Raw genomic sequence first — 24,355 nt, 5'->3', positions numbered from 1 at the left:
ATAAAATGATGCATTTATACTGACGTTTTGCTACCTATCTACTACCATTTCTATTGGCCAATTCTTTAACACAATTTCCCAATTCACTTTAGTTAATGCCACATTCAGGAACTCAATATGACATTTGTCTTGAATCCATTTTTCTCTCCTTCAAACTCAATCACATGGTCATTACCACCCTGAGGCACCTTCAATACGATGATGGGAACAGAAGTTGGTCTTCAGCCCATCGAGTCTGCCTCACCCCCAATACAATCATGGCTGACTGAACATTTTAATGCCTTTTACACAGCCCAGTCTCCATAACTCTGTACAGCACTGGTAATCCTTGTTTTTACCTAGCACTGGTAATCAGTCATCTATCGATCTCTTAAACATATTCAAAGACAATTGCTCACAGACAGCAGTAGCATACTAAATCTTCAAGAGAATTAGGGGACAGAGGTGAGTTTAGTGGCCATCATTAAAGAGAAGGTCTCCGGGCAGCTGAAAAATCTGAAAGTGGATAAATCACATGGACACATGGACTACACCTCAGAGTTCTGAAGGAGACAGCTGAGGAGATTGTGCAGGCATTTGTAGCGAGCTTTCAGGAATCATTGGAGTCAGGCTGGATCCCAGAGAAATGAAAAATGACTAATGTAACACCTTTTTTAAGGAGGCAGAAGATTGGAAATAATCACAGGTTAACCTGACATCAGTCATTGGTAAGATTTTAGAGTCCATTATGAAGGATGAGACTTGGAAGTGCATGGTAAAATAGGGCTGAGTCAAAGTGGCTTCATCAAAGCGAAATCGTGTCTGACAAACCTATTAGAATTCTTTGAGGAAGTAATGAGCAAGTTAGACAAAGGACAACCAGTAGACTTGATCTAGTTGAATTTCCAGAAGGCCTTCGACAAGATTCCGCTGAAGCGACTGCTGAATAAGACAAGATTCAATGGTGTTAGGGGCAAGTGGTTGGCATGGATAGAGTAATGGCTGACTGGCAGATTGGCAGAGAGTGCGGATAAAGGAGTCTTTCTCAGGATGGCAAATGGTGACTAGTGGAGTTCTGGGGTCAGTGCTTGGACCACAACTATTCACATTATAGATTAAATGAAATGGGTGAAGATACTGAGGGCATTGTTGCTAAGCTTGCAGATGACAGAAAGGTAGTTGGATGTACAGGTTGTGTTGAAGAAGTGGGTAGGCTGCAGTAGGACTTGGACAGGTTAGGAGAGTGGGCAAAGAAGTAGCAGATGGAATACAATGTGGGAAAGTGTGTGGTTATGCAGTTTGCTAGAAAAAAATAGAAAATATTTTCAAAATGGAGAAAAGCTTTGGATATTGGAAACAGAAGAGGACTCAGGGGTCTGAATTCAGGAATCTCGGTTAACCTACGGGTTTAGATAACAGTTAGGATGGCAAATTCAATGTTAGCATTCATTTCAAGAGACCTAGAATAGAATAGCAGGTTTATACTGCTGATGCTGTATAAGATTCTAGTCAGATGGCGTTTGGAATAATGTGAGCAGTTCTGGACCTTGAAGGATATGCTGGCATTGGAGGTGGTCCGGGGATTTTTGCAAAAGTAGTCCTGGGGATGATTGTCTTATCATATAAGGAGTGGTTGAGGAGTCTGAGTCTGTAGTCGATGGAGCTTGGAAATATGACGGGAGATCCATTGGAACATTATAGAATACTGGAAAGGATTGGAGGCCTGTGACCATTAGTATGCCACATGGATCAATGCTGGGTCCACTGTTTTTTGTCATTTATATAAATGATTTGGATGTGAACATAAGAGGTATGGTTAGTAAGTTTGCAGATGGCACCAAAATTGGTGTTGTAGTGGACAACGAAAACAATTACCTCAGACTACAATGGAATCTTGATCAGGTTGGCCAATGGGCTGTGGAGTGGCAGATGGAGTTTAATTTAGATAAATATGGGGTGTTGCATTTTGGAAAGTCAAATCAGGGCAAAGCTTATACACTTAATGGTAAAGTCCTAGAGAGTCTTGCTGAACAAAAAGACATTGGGGTGCAGGTTCATAGTTCCTTGAAAGTGGAGTCACAATTAAATAGGATAGTGAAGAAGGCATTTGGTATGCTTTCCTTTATTGATCAGTGCATTGAGTACAGGAGTTGCAGCTGTACAGGACATTGGTTAGGTAAAAACAATGACTGCAGATGCTGAAAACCAAATACTGGATTAGTGGTGCTGGAAGAGCACAGCAGTTCAGGCAGCATCCAACGAGCAGCGAAATCAACGTTTCGGGCAAAAGCCCTTCATCAGGAATAAAGGCAGTGAGCCTGAAGCATGGAGAGATAAGCTAGAGGAGGGTGGGGGTGGGGAGAGAGTAGCATAGAGTACAATGGGTGAGTGGGGGAGGAGATGAAGGTGATAGGTCAAGGAGGAGAGGGTGGAGTGGATAGGTGGAAAAGAAGATAGGCAGGTCGGACAAGTCAAGGAGACAGTAACTGAGCTGGAAGTTTGAAACTAGGATGAGGTGGGGGAAGGGGAAATGAGGAAGCTGTTGAAGTCCACATTGATGCCCTGGGGTTGAAGTGTTCCGAGGACATTGGTTAGGCCACTTTTGGAATACTGCATTCAATTCTGATCTCCCTCTCTTAGAAAAGATGTTGTTAAACTTGAAAGAGTTCAGAAAAGATTTGCAAGGATGTTACCAGGGCTGGGCGAATTGAGCATAAGTAGAGGCTGAATCGGTTGGGGCTGTTTTCGCTGGAGCATTAGAGACTGAGGAGTGACCTTACAGAAGCTTATAAAATCATAAGGGGCATGGATAGGATAAATAGACAAAATCTATTCTACAAGGTAGGGGAGTCCAAAACTAGACTGCATAGGTTTAAGGTGAGAGGGAAAAGATTTAGAAGGGATCTAAGGGGAAATTTTTTCATGCAGAGTGTGGTGCATGTATGGAATGAGTTGCCACAGGAAGTGGTGAAGGCTGGTACAATTACAACATTTAAAAGCCATTTGGATGGCTATATGAATAGAAAGGTTGAGAAAGATATGGGCCAAATGCTGGCAAATGGGACTAGATTAATTTAGGATATCTGGTCGGCATGGAGAAGTTGGACTGCAGGGTCTGTTTCCATGCTGTACAGCTCTGCTCCTGGATAGTGTGGATGTGGAGAAGATATTTCCATTAGTAGGAGACATTAGGACCTGAGGGCACAGCCTCAGAGTGTAGGGACAACCCTTTAGAACTGAGGTGAGAAGGAATTCCTTTAGTCAGAGGGTGCTGCAGAGGGCTATGATGGCCAAGACATTGAATGTATTTAAGACAGCGGTAGATAGGTTCTCAATTAGTAAGGGGATTATGGTTTATGGGGAGAAGGCAGGAGAATGCGGTTGAGAAACATATTAGTCTTGAGAAATTGCGGAGAAGACTCAATGGACTAAATGGCCTAATGTTCGTACTATATCATGGTCTTATATCTATTGGAGAAAATTCCAAATGCTCTTATGCTCTGAGTTAAAAGATTTGTCCTCATCCCCTTGGACCTAAGTGGTATTCTCTATTTTTAAATTGTGCTGTCTGGTTCTAGACTCCCCCAATGAAGGAAAGTCTTTTACCTGCATCTACCCTGTCTATCTTTTAAGAATATTGTAAGTTTCAATGAGATCATCTCTCATTCTTCAAATCGCCAAAGAATACAGGTCAGGCTTTGCCCAATCTCTCTTCATAGGGTAGACTCATTATCCCGAGAACAGTCTGATGAACCTTTGTTGCATTCCCTGCTGGCAAAAGCATCTATCCTTTGATAAAGAGACCAAAACCACACTCAAATTCTTTTGTGATCAAGGCTCACATTCCATTAGCCTTTCTTATTGTTTGCTGCCCCTCTGTGTTAGCCTTTAGTAACTTGTTGACAAAGACACCCTTTGCAAATCAACAATTTCCAACTTCCTACCATTTAAGGAATATTCTGTACATCTGTTTCTCCTATTTGAATGGATAACCTCAAATCTTTCCACATTATATTCCATCTGCTATGTTCTTACCCAATTGCTAAGCCTTTCTAAATCCTTCTGAAGTCACTTTATATTTTTCTCACAAACACATTTTGACTTGACTTTGTATCATGAGGTAATCAACTGATCCCATCTTGTTACACAACACCAAGTCTGCTCTAGACTGCTATGTAGTGGCTCCAGTAGGTGCTGTTCTAAGATGCTATCCCAAAAATATATTTGAACTTGTCCTCAAGCTATCATTGTGTATTTGATTTTTCCACTCTATATGTAGATTAAAATTCCCTATGATTATTGCCACCTCTTTCTGACAAGCTCCAATTATTTTTTCTTTTTTTGTATTTGTCATGGGGTAGGCACCTGTTCGTTGCCCATCCCTAGTTGCCCTGAGAAGACGGTAGTGAGCTGCCATGTGCTGTAGCTGGACCCACCACGACCTCAGGGCAGGTGTTCCAGGGTTATGTCCAGTCTCCATTATCACCAAAGGAATAGCGATGTATTTTCAAATCAGAATGGTAAGTGATTTGGAGGGGAACCTGCAGGTAGTGGTGTTCCCGCATATCGGCCACCTTTATCCTTCTAGGTGGAAGTGGTCGTGCATTTGGAAAGTGTTGTCTGAGGAACCATGATGAATTTCTGTACAGCATCTTGTAGATTGCTGCCACTGAACGTCAGTGGTGGAGGGAGTGGGTGTTTGTCAGGATTCTAAGATGCCACTTTAGACTAAATGTAGCCCTGATGTCAACAGCAGTCTGAATTATTTCCCATCCTGCCATACAGTTACTCCTGGAGAACCTGTGCACTACTTCCAAAAGACATTTCTTACCTTTAATGTTTCTTGATTCTATATTTTTACAACCAATACTAATGTTTGTTTTATTAAGAAATTGAAGCAGTTTGAATATGTTCAATGGCTCTTCATCAAAAATAGTGTTAATGGTTTTAAATATTTTGAAGACTGTAATAGATAGAACTTTCATCTCACCATGTCTCCTGAGGTCTATCCATGGTGGATACGGAGTGAGTTGGCACGAAATATGCGATGGTAAAGGAAGGTGGCTGGAGGACATGCTTTGGAATGAGTTGCAAATAAATTGGCATAAAAATTTATGGGATGAATATGGGTATCGTTCAGCATTAAATTGGCATGGGGCAATAATGAGCATGGGGGAAGAGTTCAATAAGGGTATGAGGGAATGCAAGGATGGCTAGAAGATCATTGGTTCACATGGAAGATGTGAATTGTCATGGACGATTGGTAGAGATGACATGGAGGGTATGAGGTGGCAGAGGGTCTGGATTGATGGCAGAAGACAGCATGATTTGGCATGAGGAAGATGTAGGAGCTTAAGGGGTTCTGAAGGCTGGTTGCTGCAGATCTGTTTTATGTTTTACTGGGCTGTTTTTTACCAGAAGTGTCAATTTTGGAGAGCTTCAGGGAGGGTTAACATCGTGATGCACATCTCTGACTGATGCTGAGAACATGTTCAGTGCATCCCAGACTTTGACCTGGGCCATGATGGAGCAGGCAATAGGTTTACTGAAGGCAGTGTTCCAATGCTTGGAATGGTCTGGGGGAATTTTGGTAAAAACAATGACTGCAGATGCTGGAAACCAGATTCTGGATTAGTGGTGCTAGAAGAGCACAACAGTTCAGGCAGCATCCAAGTAGCTTTGAAATTGACGTTTCGGGCAAAAGCCCTTCATCAGGAATCAGGAATCAGGAATCCTGATGAAGAGCTTTTTCCCGAAACGTCAATTTCGAAGCTACTTGGATGCTGTCTGAACTGGGGGAATTTTGCACTGCCCTTGAATCCTTACACGCTGCTCTCTGCCCCATTGGAAGAGGCAACAAGGGGATGTGACAGACTTTGAAAACCTGAGACAATGGAAACTGTCTTCCCAGTTACAATGAAGACAACAGGTGGAATCTTTACAGACATTGAATGACATGAGCACTGGCCAGAATGCTATTTAAATCATATGTGAGTCAGGAGCTTCTCAATGTTGGAGCAAAAAGTCTGATTTCCCAACCGGGTACTGCGGAAATGGTGATGCATTGGAGGATATGAGCTACTGTGAGTGAGGAGACCTATCAATAGTCACAACCACCTGGCTTTGATAGAGGTCATTGATAATTGGTATGACTGGACTGTTGAACTAGGACTCAGTGGGCAATTTTGAGAGATGAAGGTGGAAGCCATCCATGGAAATATGTTGAATCTCAGTACTGATGGGCTTGATTGGGAGCGCAAGGAAGGAAGAAGGTGGTTTGAGGGGGTTTCTTAATTGTCCGACTGAACTTGTGATGCCCTTGGGTAAATGTGACCCGCTTTTGATTGGCACCAGATCCACAAACATCCACTCTGTCCGTCACCATCATTCGGTAGCTGCAATGTGAAACTGCAAGAGGAACTGCAGAAATTCACTACTGTCCTTGGACAGTACCTTCCAAACTCACAGCCACTAAACCAACTCCATATACCCAGGAGAAAGTCTATTCAGTACAATTGCTAATAATGGCAGTGTGTAACCTGAGGATATATCGATGCCTATACTGAATATTGGATGTTTGCCCCAAGGGCAGGAATATGAAATCATAAATTATTGTCTGCTTCATAGGTGACCTGATGAGTATTTCTCAATTGTTTTTTCGGAAGGTAAACTGTAAAACATCTAGTGAGCTGGGGCTAGGTGCAAAGTTTTAAGATTGCTTAATTTACAGATAATACATGAAAATAAAAAAATGATAATCTAAACAGACTTAATTAATGTCACTCATTTTCACTTCTGTCCTTGAGAAAGTTACATAATGTCTGGTAAAAATCAACCAGGTGAAGGTAAGGACTGCAAATGCTGGAGATCAGAGTTGAGAGTGTGGTGCTGGAAAAACACAGCAGGCCAGGCAGCATCCAAGGAGCAGGCGAGTTGATGTTTCGGGCAAAAGCCCTTCATCAGGAACGCCAAACTACCACTGCACCCTCCTTATCCACTGGTTTGATGGTGAGGTTGAGATTGGAGTGGAGGGACTAGAGGGCTACACATGAGAGTGAGAGGTTGGATTGGGTGAGGTGGGGGGGACAGGTTTAGGCAGTCAATGTCGTAATGGCAGTTGGAAATAAAGAGATCGAGGGTGGGTGACAGACTGGTACAGGGTGTCCAGGTGGATGGGGTGTGTTGGAGGTGGGCGAAGGGGTCCTCGGAAGGTGGGCGGGAGTCTTGATGGAAAAAGCAAGCCCGGAAGACCACCACATCGATCAGGAATCGATGTGATTCCTGATGAAGGGCTTTTGCCTGAAACGCTGATTCTCCTGCTCCTCGGATGATGTCTGACCTGCTGTGCTTTTTCAGCACCACATTCTCAACGAATGTCTGGTAAAGCTAACTCTTCTAAAAGAAAAGTTATTCTTTTTGGGTAATTTTCGTTTCCAGCGCTGAGCTCAATGATCTTAGTAAAAAAGAAACAAATCCTTTTTTTTGCTTTCTTCCATTTTATCATTTTACATTCTTTTTTATCGTGGCAATGCCAGCAAGACAACTGCTAAGTTTTATTTCTGCAAAGTATGCTTTGTGAATTCCAAGAAGTCTTTTATCCCAAAGTAATCCATTTGCAATTCTCAAGGTTTCTTGCTGTCATTAACTTTGGCTCACGAGGAACACTGAATCATAAGGTTGAACATTCAAGTCCCATGGCAGAGACGTAAATCTGGGGTTTCGTAACTCCAACTGAATTGGACAAAGCGTTAAAAATGGTAAGCAGCAAATGATTCTTAGATCTCATTCTCTGTTTTTATAAACGCTTGTTTTAATGGTTTAAAGATTTAGACAAGGTCCCCATGTGCAGCACCCTACCCCTTGCTAGCACTGTTGTATAGTCAAGTTGGCGGTTTGCATGAATTTTACAGTTCCACAGGAGAATGGTGAACCAAAGTAAAATGTATTCTGGAGTCAGGAGCAAACAAACTATTCCCTGTGAAAAATATTCCCTTCCTCCCCTCTCTTAAACCTGTCAATCAAATACTGGCATTAAAAATCACTATAAGGAGACCTTTAATCCATTTCATATCTCTTAATCTTATTCAAATAAATGCACAGGCATTGAAAAAGACCTCTTCAAAGGAAGGTCAGCTTATTACAAAGTAAAATAAAGATGTCAGTCAAACAAAGTTAACCATCCTCTTTATAACTGAGCAAACACACCTTTGCTCAGCTTGGACCTCAGCCAAGCATTCATAATGAAATCGCCAGGCAAACAGATGATGCTTTTTACTAATGCTTCTACTCCATGGGATGTGAGCTTCAGGTGCAAGGTCAGCATTTATTGCCCATCCCTAATTTCCATCTTGGTAAACTGCAGCAGTTATGTAGTGCAGGTACACCCATAGCTCCTTTAGGGTGGTTTTTGACTTAGAAACAGTGATGTAGATCCAAATCAGGATGGTGTCAGAATCGGTGGAAAACATGTGACTTGTGAAGTTCCCATGTTCCTACTGCATTAGCCTTCTAGGTGGCACAGATTGTGGGTTCTGAAGGTGCTGTCAAAGGAGACTTGATAAGTCGTGAGTGATGGACAAATGAGATTAAATGGAAAAGTGAGTGTGGGATAGTGCAGAAGAAGGCAATCTATTCAACATGGTGTAGATAGAACAGAAGGCAATGGGGAGACAATGGCCTAGTTGTACTATTGCAGGACTGTTAATCTAGAGACCCAGGTAATGTTCTAGGGGTCTGGCTTCAAAACTCCACCATGGGAGATGGTGGAATTTGAATTCAATTTAAAAAAAAACTGGAATTCAGGTTCTAAAGATAACCATGAAATTGTTGCTGATTGTTGCAAAAAAACAATTTAGTTCACTAATGTCATTTAGGGAAGGATTCAGTCACCCTCACCTGGACTGGCCTACATGTGACTCCAAACCTACAGCAATGTGGTTGACCAATAATTGCCTGATGGACAATAAATACTGGCCTAGCCGGCAGTGCCCTCATCCCGTCAATGAATAAAAAAAGCACTCCAAAAGAATAATGGTAGCAAGCCTTCTCTGAACTTTGTCTTCACTAATTAATGTGAAGATGTGCACAGACTATATTAGGTGGCATGTGGCTCAGTGGTAGGGTTTGGTTCAAGCCTCAGGCAACTGTGTTTATGGAGTTTGCACATTCCCCCTGTGTCTGCGTGGGTTTCCTCTGGGTGCTCTGGTTTCCTCCTATAGTCTAAAGATGTGCAGGTTAGGTGGATTGGCCATGGTCAGGGCTGAAAATAGGGTAGGAGAGTGGGCCTGGGTGGGTTACTCTTCGGAGGCTTAGTGTGGACTTGTTGGGCCAAAGGGCCTGTTTCCATACTGTAAGGAATCTAATCTAAAAAAGTGCATGTGAATGACATGCATATAAAAATATAATATGATATAGATTATTTACAGTGTGGAAACAGGCCATTCAGCCCAACAAGTCCACACCGCCCTGCCGAAGCGCAATTCACCCATACCCCTACATCTACCCCTTACCTAACACTACAGGCAATTTAGCATGGCCAATTCACCTAACCTGCACATCTTTGGACTGTGGGAGGAAACCGGAGCACCCGGAGGAAACCCACGCAGACACGGGGAGAACGTGCAAACTCCACACAGTCAGTCGCCTGAGGCGGGAATTGAACCCAGGTCTCTGGCGCTGTGAGGCAGCAGTGCTAACCATATAGAGTAAGTGGTATGGCGCAAGGACCAAATAAAAATTCTGTTTGACTGATAAACACGTCATATTTTTCAGGTTTGTCTCCTTGTTTGTGATTCACAATGCTCCATTGGCTGTGACTGAATCCTACAACATTAATTATCAAAAGACCATTGACTCACCACACATGTTATTTAAAAAAAAGTGTTGCAAAATATGTCAGAATTCTATGGGAGGTTAAATGGAATTTGTAGCAATAAGGATTTGCAATCTTGAACAGGCACTGTGCAGGGAGCAGTCTGAGGGTCATTAGTAAGTGGTGGCACGGTCTCCACCTTAAGCAATTCTTTAAACATCTCTTGATTAAGACATGCCGTTCCTTAATGGATCCTTTAAAAGTAGTGAACCGAAGCCATATTTTGCACATGCATCAGTGTGAAAGATGTTTGGCTCTAATTCCAGCCCTCAAAAGGAAATTCTAAACAGATACAGTCAATGCTTTAAAAGCATTGATGCATTAATTTTCCTCAGCCACCTCACTTAGACTCCTGGCTCCACTGTGGCTGGGAGTCGCACTCACATGCCACATTAACAAAAACGATGTCAGAAGAGTGATGTTGGATGGATACTGCGTACAAGTCCAAGCATTATTATACAATGTAATTTATGACACTTGTTGTTCAGTTCGTTTACCGTCTACCACAACAGATATCAAAAAGAACTATACATAGAGTCAAAACACTACTTTTCAGCCACTTGTCTGTTAAAATATCTCTAAACACTTCATTTCTTTGTGGAACTGAATATAGAAACAGTCTTTATAGACAGCACTTGAACTTGTGGTTTATTGCTGGTTCTTTATCCGTTCAAGAGACATAATCATGGAGATTTTCAGAAACTGAGTAGTGAATGATCCTACATTGGATGCAAATGATGCAGCAAACAAGAACATGTGTGCATGTCTGTTTATGCATCAGATTGTGAAACTGCAACTCAAGTTAGTGGTGTGTTTTTTGTCAGAGACTCAAGACAAACAGGGCTATGTGGCCTTGCTGCGGTCCTTATTTGAAAGACCAGTTCCTGTAGACCCTGTGGCTACTTCAGCCAGATTGAGAGTGGAGTTAGACCTCCAGTTACCCATAAGTAATCTGACAAACATAGCTAACATACACAAACTATAACATCAATCTGCAAAAGCTTGACTGCTCATTGCAAGTTTTTGCTGATAACGGTCAATGACACGGGAAAAAAATCAGCAGCATTTATAATATTTTTTTCGAGAGGCAAATTTCAGTATTTCAATTTGCTAGATACATTGGTTGTATTATGCCATTAACAGAGGCCACTCATAAAGTCTGTGTTGTAACAACTCGGGTTTGACATAACTCCAAACATTGAGGGGTCATTCTATGCATACACACGTAAATGTTTCCTCTATCTTGTATATTGTTCTTGCCTCCTTTTTGTTTTCTTTTTGTTTTTGGCATAGTAGATGCAACTTTTATTGTTTAAGAGGATATAAACAAGGAAATAGGTGAAAGTTAAATAAGGAATTGCAATACGTTGGTGGCAATGAGAGTACGTTTTGTCTGAAATTCTGAAAATTTGGTTTTGTAAAGAACTGTTTTGTCACTGGTGGAGTAGTGTATATGATGCTCTCTGTCTCTCAATTTCAGAAAGAATATCCTTACCTTTCAAAAAGGACTGGAGGCTAGATGTACGGATGGCTCCTGACCAGGAGGAAAAGTTAATAAAATTGCCCTTATTTTGTTTGGAAAAGGAGTTTAGAAGTGACCTTACTGAAGTTTTGATGGGCTCGACAAGTTAATTGAGGCAAATTGGTCATGATAGCAAAAAGTTCAAAAACCAAAGGAAAGAAGGTAAATATTAGGAGGCTGACACAAGGAAAGTAATCATGCAGAGTACTTTGAGCTGAAAGCAAACAGAATTGGAAAATTTGTTAGGAGGGAAGCAATTTGAAGCAAATAATGGGAATTGATTAAAGGGGAAATTTGATGTATTTCCAGGGAGAAAAGAAGTTGAAGGATGTGGTGAAAAGGCAGTAAGGCTATCTTAGATCATTCACATTTCCTCAAAGAGGTAGATTTGCTTACGGCGTTGTCCCATTCTGTAAACTCTTGTGTTTGTTTCTGCCTCAGTAAACCCCCCAGGTTCAATTTGGATTGATAATGGAGCGACCTCATCCAATCAGAGTCCAGTGGGGACTTGAGCTATGCCTCATACACAAATTTTAACTTGGGACTTTTGCTGCTCTCTGCCAACTCAATCCAACAGCTTCTTGTCACATTATTAAGAAGAGAATAACATTCCCTGAAATCACTATATTAAGTTAGGAGCCTGTCTTACCCAACTCGACTGGACAGTTCTTTATGCTACCCTTTGTATGATCATGTAGTTAAACTGTCCATGTAGCACCTTGATCCAGAAGGAACACTATCTCGTTTTACTGTTGATATGGTAGAAATAACCAATAAAATCTACTCTATTCTACTCTACTCTTATTTTTTCAAGCAAGTATTCTGCAATTATACCTTTCGTGCACACGTGAACTAACTCACAGTGAGGTATGGAATAAGTCATGCTTCTGTGTTATAAAAGCAGAAAGTTCCAAAGCTATCGTGGACAGATGCGTCAGTGAGAGACAGATTGGGGAGGAAGAGGTCAAGTCTGTTTTTCCTTCTTGTTGGTTCCCTTACGACATGCACAGACCCAATCTAGCAGCTATGTCCTTTCAGCCCCAGCCAACTTGATCAGTAGTGCTTCACTTGAGCCACTCTTGGTGGTGGGTATTGAAATCCCCCACTCAGAATACATTCTGTGCCCTTGGCCAATCTCAGTGCTTCCTCTAAGAACTGATCAACAGGACTTACACAGTTAATGGTAGGGTCTTGGGCAGTGTTGATGAGCAAAGAGACCTTGGAACGCAAGTACATAATTCCTTGAAAGTGGAGTTACAGGTAGACAGGGTGGTGAAGAAGGCATTCAGTACGTTTGCCATCATTGGTCAGGCCATTGGTGAGGCCACTTTTAGAATACTGTGTACTATTCTGGTCACCCAGGAAAGATGTGAGGTGTGAGAGGGTGCAGAAAAGATTCGCAAGGATGTTACAGGGGTTGGAGGGTTTAAGTTAATGGAGAGGCTGAATAAGCTGGGGCTTTTTCTCCCTGGAATGTCGGAGGCTGAGTAGCGACCTTATAGAGATTTATAAAATTATGAAGTGCATGAATAGGGTGAATAGCCAAAGTCTTTTACCCAAGGTTGGGGAGTCCAAACCTAGAGGGCATAGGTTTAAGGCTAGAATGGAGAGATTCAAAAAGGACCTGAGGGGTACAGGGTGTCATGTGTATGGGGTGAGCTGTCAGAGGAAGTGATGGAGTTGGGTACAAATACAATATTTGAAAAGCACCTAGATGGGGAAATGACTATGTAGGAGTTAGATGGGTTATGGGCCAACTACTGATATAAGGGAGTAGGTCAGATTGGGATGTCCGTTTATACGGATGACTTCAACTGAAGGGTCTGTTTCTGTGCTGTACGACTCTATGGCGGAGCACTGAGTCAAGCGGCGATTGAGGAGGGGTCCATAATTAGGAGCAAGAGGTGATTTTGTCTGCGTTTGATCCATGCCACGAGACTTTGGCCGCCTAGTCTCAATTCCCACCTTGGAAATGGTGTGTTTTGAATTTTAAACATTTGGAGCAAAATGTTCAACACTGTCAAACCATCATCCCAAAAATAGCCATCTCATTCACTTTGTGGGGTTTGGAATAAATGTTAAACATCCCCCGGGTAACTCCCTCCCAATTTTAAACCATAGTGCTGCCATCTCAGGAAGCTTCAACCCTGCCAATGAGACAGGACTTATTCTGGGCTGGTGATGGTAATTTCTGGCACATTATAAGCTGTGATTTCATGAGTATGACATTGTCAAGCTCTTCCTTGAATAGCCTGTGAGCCCGCTCCCCCAATTTTGGCACATACCCCAACATCTAGTCAGGAGAAATCTGCTGGGTCGAAAGAGCTGAGTTTGCTCATGCCAAATGTTCTTTCCTGTTCAGAGGCTTTTTATTTGAACAATAAAACTGAATATCTTGCTAAGCCATTTCAGGGGGCAATTGACAATCTTCCCAGTCAGTCTGAAGTCACAAGTAGGCCAGACCAAGTAATGCCAGCAGATTTTTCTTCCCCCAACAGCAGTAGTGAATGAGATGGCTATTTTTGGGATGATGGTTTGACAGTGTTGAACATTTTGCTCCAAATGTTTAAAATTCAAAACACACCATTTCCAAGGTGGGAATTGAGACGAGGCGCCCAAAGTATCTGTAGTGTCAGTACCACTGGACCATCGTCTCCTCTTCCCACACTCTAAGCAGACAGACCGGGCATTGATCATCCGATTTATAAGGTAGCAACTGTACTACACTGATTTAGAAAAAAATCACTCTCATGCTGAAGCCTAGAGTATGACTTGAACCCAGAAGCTTCTGACTTAGAGATAAGAGTTCTCCAAATGAGTCATAGCTGACAAATATCTGAGGAGAAGGTATTATATTAATACTTATTTTACGTTTATAATTTATTGTTCTGAGGGGAATAGTTGGAAAAACAAGAATAACAGAATGTTACATCTCGTGGAGTGAGGTAGAGCAGGGAGGAGAGTGTGAGGTATCCCATGGAGAGAGGCAGATTGTGGAGCAGAGTGTGAGGTATCCCATGTTGCAAAGCTTATCTGTCCCAACTTCCAAGTACAGCAGGTAATTGGGAAGGCAAATGGAAAGTCGGCCTTACTTCAAAGGGGATGGAGAGTACACAAAAGGAGCTCTTGCTAAAACTGTGCAAGGGTTAAGAGTGTGGTGCTAGAAAAGCACAGCAGGTCAGGCAGCATCTGAGGAGCAGGAGAATCAATGTTTCAGACAAGAGTCCTTCATCAGGCTTATACCCGAAACATCAACTCTCCTGCTCCTCGGATGCTGCCTGCCCTGCTGTGCTTTTCCAGCACCACACTCTCGACTCTGATCTCCAGCATCTGCAGTCCTCACTTTCTTGAAAACTGTACAAGGTACTAGTTAGAGCTGAAAATGTGTTGCTGGAAAAGCGCAGCGGGTCAGGCAGCATCCAAGGAACAGGAGAATCGATGTTTTGGGCATAAGCCCTTCTTCAGGAATGAGGAAAGTGTGTCCAGCAGGCTAAGATAAAAGGTAGGGAGGAGGGACTTGGGGGAGGGGCGTTGGAAATGCAATAAGTGGAAGGAGGTCAAGGTGAGGGTGATAGGCCGGAGTGGGGTGTGGGCGGAGAAGTCAGGAAGAAGATTGCAGGTTAGGAAGGTGATGCTGAGTTCGAGGGATTTGACTGAGACAAGGTGGGGGGAGGGGAAATGAGGAACCTGGAGAAATCTGAGTTCATCCCTTGTGGTTGGAGGGTTCCTAGGTGGAAGATGAGGCACTCTTCCTCCAACTGTCGTGCTGCTATGGTCTGACGATGGAGGAGTCCAAGGACCTGCATATCCTTGGTGGAGTGGGAGAGGAAGTTGAAGTGTTGAGCCACGGGGTGGTTGGGTTGGTTGGTCCGGGGTGTTCTCTGAAACGTTCCGCAAGTAGGCAGCCTGTCTCCCCAATATAGAGGAGGCCACATTGGGTGCAGCGGATGCAGTAGATGATGTGTGTGGAGGTGCAGGTGAATTTGTGGTGGATATGGAAGGATCCCTTGGGGCCTTGGAGGGAAGTGAGGGGGGAGGTGTGGGCGCAAGTTTTGCATTTCTTGCAGTTGCAGGAGAAGGTGCCGGGAGTGGAGGTTGGGTTGGTGGGCGGTGTGGACCTGACGAGGGAGTCACGGAGGGAGTGGTCTTTTCGGAACGCTGATAGGGGAGGGAAGGGAAATATATCCCTGGTGGTGGGGTCCGTTTGGAGGTGGCGGAAATGACGGCAGATGATACGCTGTACATGGAGGTTGGTGGGGTGGTAGGTGAGGACCAGTGGGGTTCTGTCCTGATGGTGGTTGGAGGGGCGGGGCTCAAGGGCAGAGGAGCGGGAAGTGGAAAGATATGGTGGAGGGCATCGTCGACCACGTCTGGGGGGACATTGCGGTCCTTGAAGAAGGAAGCCATCTGGGTTGTACGGTTTTGGAACTGGTCCTCCTGGGAGCAGATGTGGCAGAGATGAAGGAATTGGGAATATGGGATGGCATTTTTCCAGGGGGCAGGGTGGGAGGAGGTGCAGTCTAGGTAGCTGTGGGAGTTGGTCGGTTTATAATAAATGTCCGTGTTGATTCGGTCGCCAGAGATAGAAATGAAAAGGTCTAGGAAGGGGAGGGAGGAGTCTGAGACGGTCCAGGTGAATTTGAGGTCGGGGTGGAAGGTGTTGGTAAAGTGGATGAACTGTTCAACCTCCTCGTGGGAGCACGAGGCAGTGCTGATACAGTCATCAATGTAGCGGAGGAAAAGGTGGGGGTGGTGCCAGTGTAGCTGCGGAAGATGGACTGTTCCACATATCCTACACTGGCACCACCCCCCACCTTTTCCTCCACTCTTCGTAGGATACGCCCGAAACGTCGATTCGCCTGTTCCTTGGATGCTGCCTGACCTGCTGCGCTTTTCCAGCAACACATTTTCAGCTCTGATCTCCAGCATCTGCAGTCCTCACTTTCTCCTTTGAAGGTACTAGTTAGACCACAGCTTGGAATGCTGTGAATCGTTTCGGGCCCCTTTCCTAAGGGAGAACAGACGGGCGTTGGAGGCAGTTCAGAGGAAGTACAATGGTTGATTCCAGGTGTGGAGGGATTTTCTGATGAGGAGAAGGTCGGGCCTGTACTCATTGAAGTTTATAAGAATGAAGAGACAACCTTATTGAAACCTACAAGATTCTTACATGACCTGACAGGGTTGATGTGGAGATGTTGTTTCCTCTTGTGGAAAACGGTCGAGTCCCCTCAGTTTCTGTAAATTGTGGCGTTGAACAAGTAAGCCAGAGACTTTAAACGTGTGAAGTAGCCATTATGCCCCCTGAAAGTGAGTGAAATAACCTGGAGAAGAGAGATCAAGGAACCGAAAGTTCTGACTAGACAAATGGATCATCTCAGTAAATTCTGTATCTAGGCAGCATTTAACTGCCATCTCAGTCTTTTCCTCTGTCCACTGAGTCATAGAGTCAGAGAGAAGTATAGCACAGAAACAGAACCTTTGGTCCAACTTGTCCATGCCGACCAGATATTCTTACGTAATCTAGTTCCATTTGCCAGCATTTGGCCCATATCCTTCTGAGCCCTTCCATTTCATATACCTATCCAGATGACTTTTAAATGTTGTAATTCTAACAGGCTCCATCACTTCCTCTGGCAGCTCATTCCATGCACACACCACCTTCTGCGTAAAAAAACATGGCCTTTAGATCCCTTTTAAATCTTTCCCCTCTCACCTTAATCCTATGCCCTCTAGTTTTGGACTGCCCCTCCCTGAGGAAAGACCTTGTCTATTTATCCTATCCATGCCCCTCATAAACCTCTATAAGGTCACCCCTCAGCCTCCAATGCTCCAGAGAAAATTGCCACAGCTTACTTAGCCTCTCCCGATAGCTCAAGCTCTCCGATCCTGCTAACATCGTTATAAAATTTTTCTGAATCCTTTCAAGTTTCACACCATCCTTCCTATAGCTGGGAGACCGGAATTGCACACAGTATTCTAATAGTGTCCCACCATTGTACAGCCGCAACATGACCTCCCAACGTCTATACTCAATGCACTGACAAATAAAGGCATAACAAATGCTTTCTTCTATCTTTTGTGTCTATTTGTGTCTTTTTGTATCTGTGTGTAGGGAGGGAGTTTTATAAGGCGATTGGAATTTTAACCAGTAGAGTATGTGCTGATGGTCATAACTTTGTCCTTTGAATATATTTATTTGTAATACATAATCATTTTTAATAAGAACAGAAAATCTTGTATTGGCTTTCTGTCAATCTAGATCTAAAGGGCAGGTAGATTGGGGTATCTTGCACATTTTGAAAAAGCTTTTATCTTTCGAGACAACTTTGGAAAGAGCAGTGCGCTATTTCAGTGTGTCATGACACTAATTTTGCCATTGTTCTTTGAAGAGGTAACAGAGAGAGTTAATGAGTTAATGTTATTGATGTGGTGTATGTAGACTTCCAAAAGGCTTTTCATGTAATGCCACTAAAGACACTTATGAGAAATGTTATAGCTCATTGAATTAAAGGGACCTTAGCATTATGAATGCCAAACTGGCTGATAGGATTAGCGCTTATCTTTCAGACTAGAGAATGGTTTACAGTTGAGAGTGCTAGAGTCAACGTTGGGATCCTCGCTTTTTCTGATCTATGTTAATGGTATAGATCTTAGTGTGTAGAGAATAATTTCAAAAATAACACAAACTTGGAAGTATTGCCACTGTGAGGAGGACAGTGTAGAAGGACATTGACAAGTGGTGATTGGGCAGCAAAGTGGTTGTAGTGACTCAGGAAGCCTGACTGTAAGGAGCACAATTTATTGTTGAATACTAAAATAGAGCCACTACTCATGGTGTATGTAGGCTAGTCCCACGTCTGGATATGCAAATTGCTTTGTAATTTAACCTATTTTCTGAATGAATCTGTACAGAGATGTTATTATGTGTCTGGAGCAGGTGAGAGTTGAACCTGGCCTCTCATTTCAGGGGTATGGATCACTACCACTATGCAACAAGAGCCTCCTCCCCCAAGTTGGCTTGTTTATTATTCCTTTTTTTTAAAGATTGTATGTTGTTTTCTTTTTTTTTTAAACAAGAGTCCTTGCTCCCAATATATGCTTACATTTTTCCTCAAATCACCAATAGCTGTGTGTAATATTTTTATTGACAGGGACTCATTAAAAAAGACACCATTGTGTATATACTTTATTATTCTTTTCTTCCACCGTCAGGAAAACACTCATGTGGCCAATTGAACATTAACAAGCAAAGCCTATCAAGGACAATACCTGGATCTGCTTGATATTTAACCTATTTTTCAAATCAACCTGTTCAGAGATGTTATTACACACCTCTGGCCCAGGTGGGACTTGAACCTGGGCCTCTTGTTCGAGGGGTACGGCCTCTACCTCTGTGGCACAAGAGGACCCCCATGGGTCAGCTTAATAGAGGGCTCAGGTGATGAGTTCTAGCTGGGCAGGCCTTTGTCTGTTGCCAAGAGAAATCATACTCAACAAAAGCTACAAGGAGATTAATTAGTGATTCTCCATGGGCCCTGTTGGGGTTATCACACTGTTAGATGTTGAGAAGTGGGAGGTGATAGATTTTGGTAGAACAAACATAGAGAGAGAAGTTTACAATGCTAAAGGATGTGAGGGAGCAGTGAAACCTGGGTGTGTGTGTGCGTATGTAATTTTCAGATGTGGAGAGGTCAGTTAATAAAGTTTTAAAATTTCATTATGAGGATAAATTTCAGAAGTTGGGAGTGCTTTCCATGAAAAGAATAAGGCTAAGAGGAGATTTCACTGAAGATGTTTTTAAAATCATGATATATCTGGATAGGTTAAATAGGGAAAAACTGGTCCTGCTTGGAAACAGATCATCTAGCAAGTTGTTCAGATTTGGAATGCAGCATCTGGAAGAGTCAAGATCAAACAAGAGTACATTATAGATGATTAGTTATGCAGAAGTATAGTGCATGGCTATAGGGATAGTACAGGAGAATGGCACTAAGGCATCATGCTTATTTGGAGAACTGATGCAGACACAATGGGCCAAATGGTCTCCTTCTATACTGTAACAAGTGTGTGCTTTTGTGATGTTGAGTGCAGGATACATGCTCGCTCTAGCAGAGCTCTCTTTCAATATGATAAATGGTTCCATGATCACTCAAAGAAGTACATTCAGCACATGGGACTGTGTTCAGCTCCTGTAGCCAGTCTGCCCTGACCAACTTGGAGATAAACTCTGATTGAATTGAGGGTCATGACAGCAAGCTGTTCAGATCCACAAGAACTCCTTATTCCTGGATCTTGGGGCTGATCATATCATTCTGCCCCCCACCCCCTCCAACAAAAGGTTTGGATTCTAATTTACTGTTATCAAAATGATAATTAAAGCTATTGGGAGAAGGAATGGAACAATTGGGTGCCCTCTTTGTATTGCAGTAACAGTTAGTTATAGTAACACCCTCTTAGTGTAGCCAATGGGGACTTTTAGTTCTGCCTTCACCTATCCTTTTCACCTCTTTAAGCAAGATGAAACAATTTGTGGTATTTAATTATAAGCAGCTCTGTGCTGTTGACTTGTATCCACCAGGGATTGGCTCAATTGTCCTGAATTTATTTCAGGTCCAACACATAACTGCTACCAGAGAAGGAAAAATTATTCTTGCCAGTCTGAGCTGAGGTAGATTTAATTCCAGGGCAGAGACAGTTTGAGCCAATTGCATCATTCAGTTCTCTCCCCCACTGAACACAAGACTTGTGAGGACAGAAACATAAGACTTTACTCTGGACTTTTACAACTGATTGGCCTGTGTTCTTGTTTGTAGCTTAAAATATTCTTGGAAATCCAAGATTTCTCTAGTGACTTACCTACATTGGCAAGTCGAAATTAGTCAAGGATTTCTCTTCAATTATCCTATTAAAGAACAACATTAATTCATTCCCCTGAGTTTAGCCCCAATCCAATTATAAGGCTTTGTCAGTAACTCCTAGACAATTCCAGTGCTGGCACCAACTACCTCTTCTCTCTGGAAGTAATGGATTTCCTTTGCCAGAATGCTTGCAATGTTTCACACAGCATTAATAAAAAAAAACTATTCTATAAAGTGCAGTCCAATCCCTTAGGAAACATGTCTACTGACACATCAAGAGTATGTTGCATGCCAGGGTGTCAAAGTCAGGCCAATGATTTCAGCTCATATTAGGCCAGAAAAGTAACTAGGCCTTTTAATAACAAACGACTTCAGACAGCTACGTCAAAACAGAGGAATATAATTTGTCAGAAAAAAATGTCTTGATACAGGCTGTTTTACATCTTAACTGTTTCCACATTCTGCATATTTATGTGCAGCCAGGGCAATGATTAATTGACCTTGTTAGAAATAATGGGGAAACCCTTCAGCTAGGCCATCACTGTATGGTTGGGAGATATAGGTATACTGAGTGCAAATCTAAATTTTTGTTCTCCTTACCCTAAGATTCAAATCTACAAGGATGAATCATGAATGGATGAAACCCTTACTACTTTTGTATTCGGAAAACCATATTGCTGTTTTGACTTGCCAATGAATCATATTTCAGAACTCCTGAGGTATTGGGAGCCCACAACAACTCTTCCTATCACTAAAATGAAACCATTTATCAGGATTCTTCACTTTGACATCAAAGATGTTTTAACATTTCAGAGAAGGTTAGATGAAGTGAAGCGAGAGGGAGCTCACATCCAGTATATGAGCCAGTACAGATTGTTGGCCTGTTTGTAAATCCTACATAATTCCGTGTGATTATGGCAGATAGACAAACACCTCTGTATCATGTGATTAGATGTCATGCAATGTGTTTGGTTTCAAGGCAGACTGGTTAAAGAGAAGACAAAGGGAAGAATGGTCTTGGGGCTTAGATATTAAAGTAACACTAATTATTCTTCAGTAATATCAAATGCTGCTGTAGATGGGAATTGGAGAAAACCAGGCTCTGGTCTTCTAGTTACATTAGTTAAGGATTAATCCAGCTTCTGTTGCCTCATGTCCATGTTGTGGCATGGTCTGGTCTGGTGTATCCTTTTCTAACTTGACCTGTACTGTCTAGTTATGTTGAGTTGATGTGCAGCTCCATGACATCATCACAAGGTTTCTCCAGGATCTTTAAACCCTCACACAACACTTTCCCTTGGCTGTCTATATATCATACTTCATTCTTTAAGGAACCAAACTCATTGCTAAACCCTGGAGACAGGGGTCAATGAACTTGCTCTCATTATGAGGGTGCTTATTTTGTAACAGAGTTGGCCCCTTAGCTTTGAATTCATTTTGTCTTCACCAATAACAGAGAAAAACTGAGTTATGCCAACAGTCTATGTCGCCAATGCTGTCTTTGATTGTGAACAATTAGAAGGAAAAAGACTTGTATTTATGCAGCATCGTTTGTAACCTTAGAATATTATTTAAAGTTTTACAGCCAATGATTTTTTGTAGCATATTCAGGGTATTGAAATGTAGAAAATATGGCAGTCAATTTGCACACAGTGAGGTCCCATAAATAGCCAATTGGTAATGACTAGATTATCGATGTTAGTAATGTTGGCAAATTAATTTATAATGTTTGGTCAGCATGGATGAGTTGGACCGAAGTGTCAGCTTCTGTGTTGTACAACTCTATAACTCTATAGCTCTAAGGTAATACTCACATCAAACTAACTAATGGTACAACTGGCTCAAATATCAACTCCTGTCTCCAATGAGACTCAGGAACATGAGTGAGTCTGATGAAGGGCCTTTGCCCGAAATGTCGATTTTCCTGCTCCTCGGATGCTGTCTGACCTGCTGTGCTTTTCCAGCACCACTCTAATCTTGACTTTGATCTCCAGCATCTGTAGTCCTCACTTTCGCCAACATGACTGAGCCATTCAGCCCTTCTAGACTGTGTTGACACTCAATAAGATCATGGCACATTGGGTTGTGCCTTTTTGAATTAATTTAGTAACTACCTCTATTACATTCAGGAGAACAGAAATACACAGACTAACAACCCTCCAAGAGAAAGAATTTCTCTTCATCTCCATCTTAAAGGGGAAACTTCTTCTTCTCAAACCTTGTCTTCTATCTCTAGTATCCCCCACAAGTAGGAACAAATGCCCAGTATCCACTTGTGAATGCTGCTCAGGATCTGAGAGGTTTCAATAAGGTTCATTTATAAAATCTCCAATTAGTCCATGCACCGACTTTCCAGCCTTTCCTCATAGGATAACTCCTTTAACTCAGTAATGAGTCAAGAGAACCTTCTCTGAACTGCTTCCAACACGTTTGTATGCATTATGAAATAAGGAGGCACAATTTTAAAAAATATATATATTCACAGGACAGGGGAGTCGCTTGCTGGACCGACATTTATTGCCCAGAGGGTCAACCACATCGCTGTGGGTCTGAAGTCACATATAGGCCACACCAGGTAAGGACAGCAGTTTCCTTCCCTAAAGGACATTAGTGAGCCAATGTTTTCTCTGACCATCAGCAATTGTTTATGATCGTCATTAGACTGGTTAATTCTTGATTATTATTGAATTCAGTTACCATCAAATGCTATGGCAGGATTTGAATGCACTGTACCAGAACATTATCTGAGTAAGTGGATTAATTGTCTTGCTTAATACAATCAGGACACCATCTTCCTTTTTGTACACTGAATACCAGATGTGTTCTCACAAAGACTTTTACAACTTTGGTAGACCTTCCACTCTCCAGGAACCAACATTCCTTTTACCTTCCTAATAACTTGCTGTACTGACAGACAAATTAACTTTTAGGTCATACAATGATAGAGTCATAGAATTGTACAGCACGGGAACAGACCCTTTGTTCCAACTCGTCCATGCTGACCAGATATCCTAAATTAATCTAGTCCCATTTGCCAGCATTTGGCTTATATCCTTCTAAACCCTTTCTGTTCATACACTCCACCTGGATGGGTGTATCAGCTCACCCAGATCTCTTTATATCTTAAAGTCCCACAAACTCTTCATTTGAATAGTTTATTGATTTTTAAAATTTTTTCTGCCAAAGTCAATGATTTGTGATCTCCCACAATCTTCCAAAATTCTGCCACTAGCTGAACCTATCTGTATACTTCTTTCCTATATTACACTACTGTGGATGCTAATCAGGATACTTCATAGAAACACAGAGGACATGATTTCCTGGACACATCAGTTCCTGATATTTCAACCGATATTTTAGTATCTGATATTAATCAAACTTCTCACAGATTACCACTTTGGCCCTGCTGTTAAATGAGAGTAGAGCTCTGCATTTCTGAGAGAACATTTCAATCAGGGCGATCAATTGCATTCAATACCCATTTCCACATTACAAGAAGAATGTGGAGGCTTTGGAGAGGGTGCAGAAAAGTTTTACCAGGATGCTGCCTGGACTAGAGGGTATGAGCTATAAGGAGAGGCTGGGCAAACTAGGGTTGTTTTCTCTGGAGCAGTAGGGGCTGAGGGGAGACCTGATGGAAGTTTATAAAATCGTGAGAGGCATAGTGAGGGCTGACAGCTCAGAATCTTTTGAAATGTCCAAAATTAAAGGGCATACATTTTAAGGTAAGGAGGGAAAAGGTCAAAGGAGATACGAGGGACAAGTTTTTTACACAGAGTGGTAGGTGCCTAGAACATGCTGTCAGGGTAGTTGTTGAGGCAAAAATGATAGGGGCCTTTAAGGAGCTTTCACATCGGCACATGAATAAGCAAAGCAGAGAGATATGGACCAAGGACAGGCACAAGTGATTAGTTTATCTCTTCTGCACCCTCTCCGTAGCCTACACATTATTTCTATAATGTGGCGACCAGAATTGAACACAGTAGATTGCCCTGCTCGGGGGTTAGTTTAGTTTAGCATCATGTTCGGCACAACATCGTGGGTTAGAGGACCATTCCCGTGTTGTACTGTTCTATGCTCTCCCACAGCATGTTTACTATAAACCGACTGACTCCCACAGCTACA

Source organism: Chiloscyllium punctatum, chromosome 2 (genome assembly GCF_047496795.1).
Source record: "Chiloscyllium punctatum isolate Juve2018m chromosome 2, sChiPun1.3, whole genome shotgun sequence".
In the NCBI taxonomy this organism is placed as follows: Eukaryota; Metazoa; Chordata; class Chondrichthyes; order Orectolobiformes; family Hemiscylliidae; genus Chiloscyllium; species Chiloscyllium punctatum.
Note: the sequence above shows the minus strand (reverse complement) of the source record.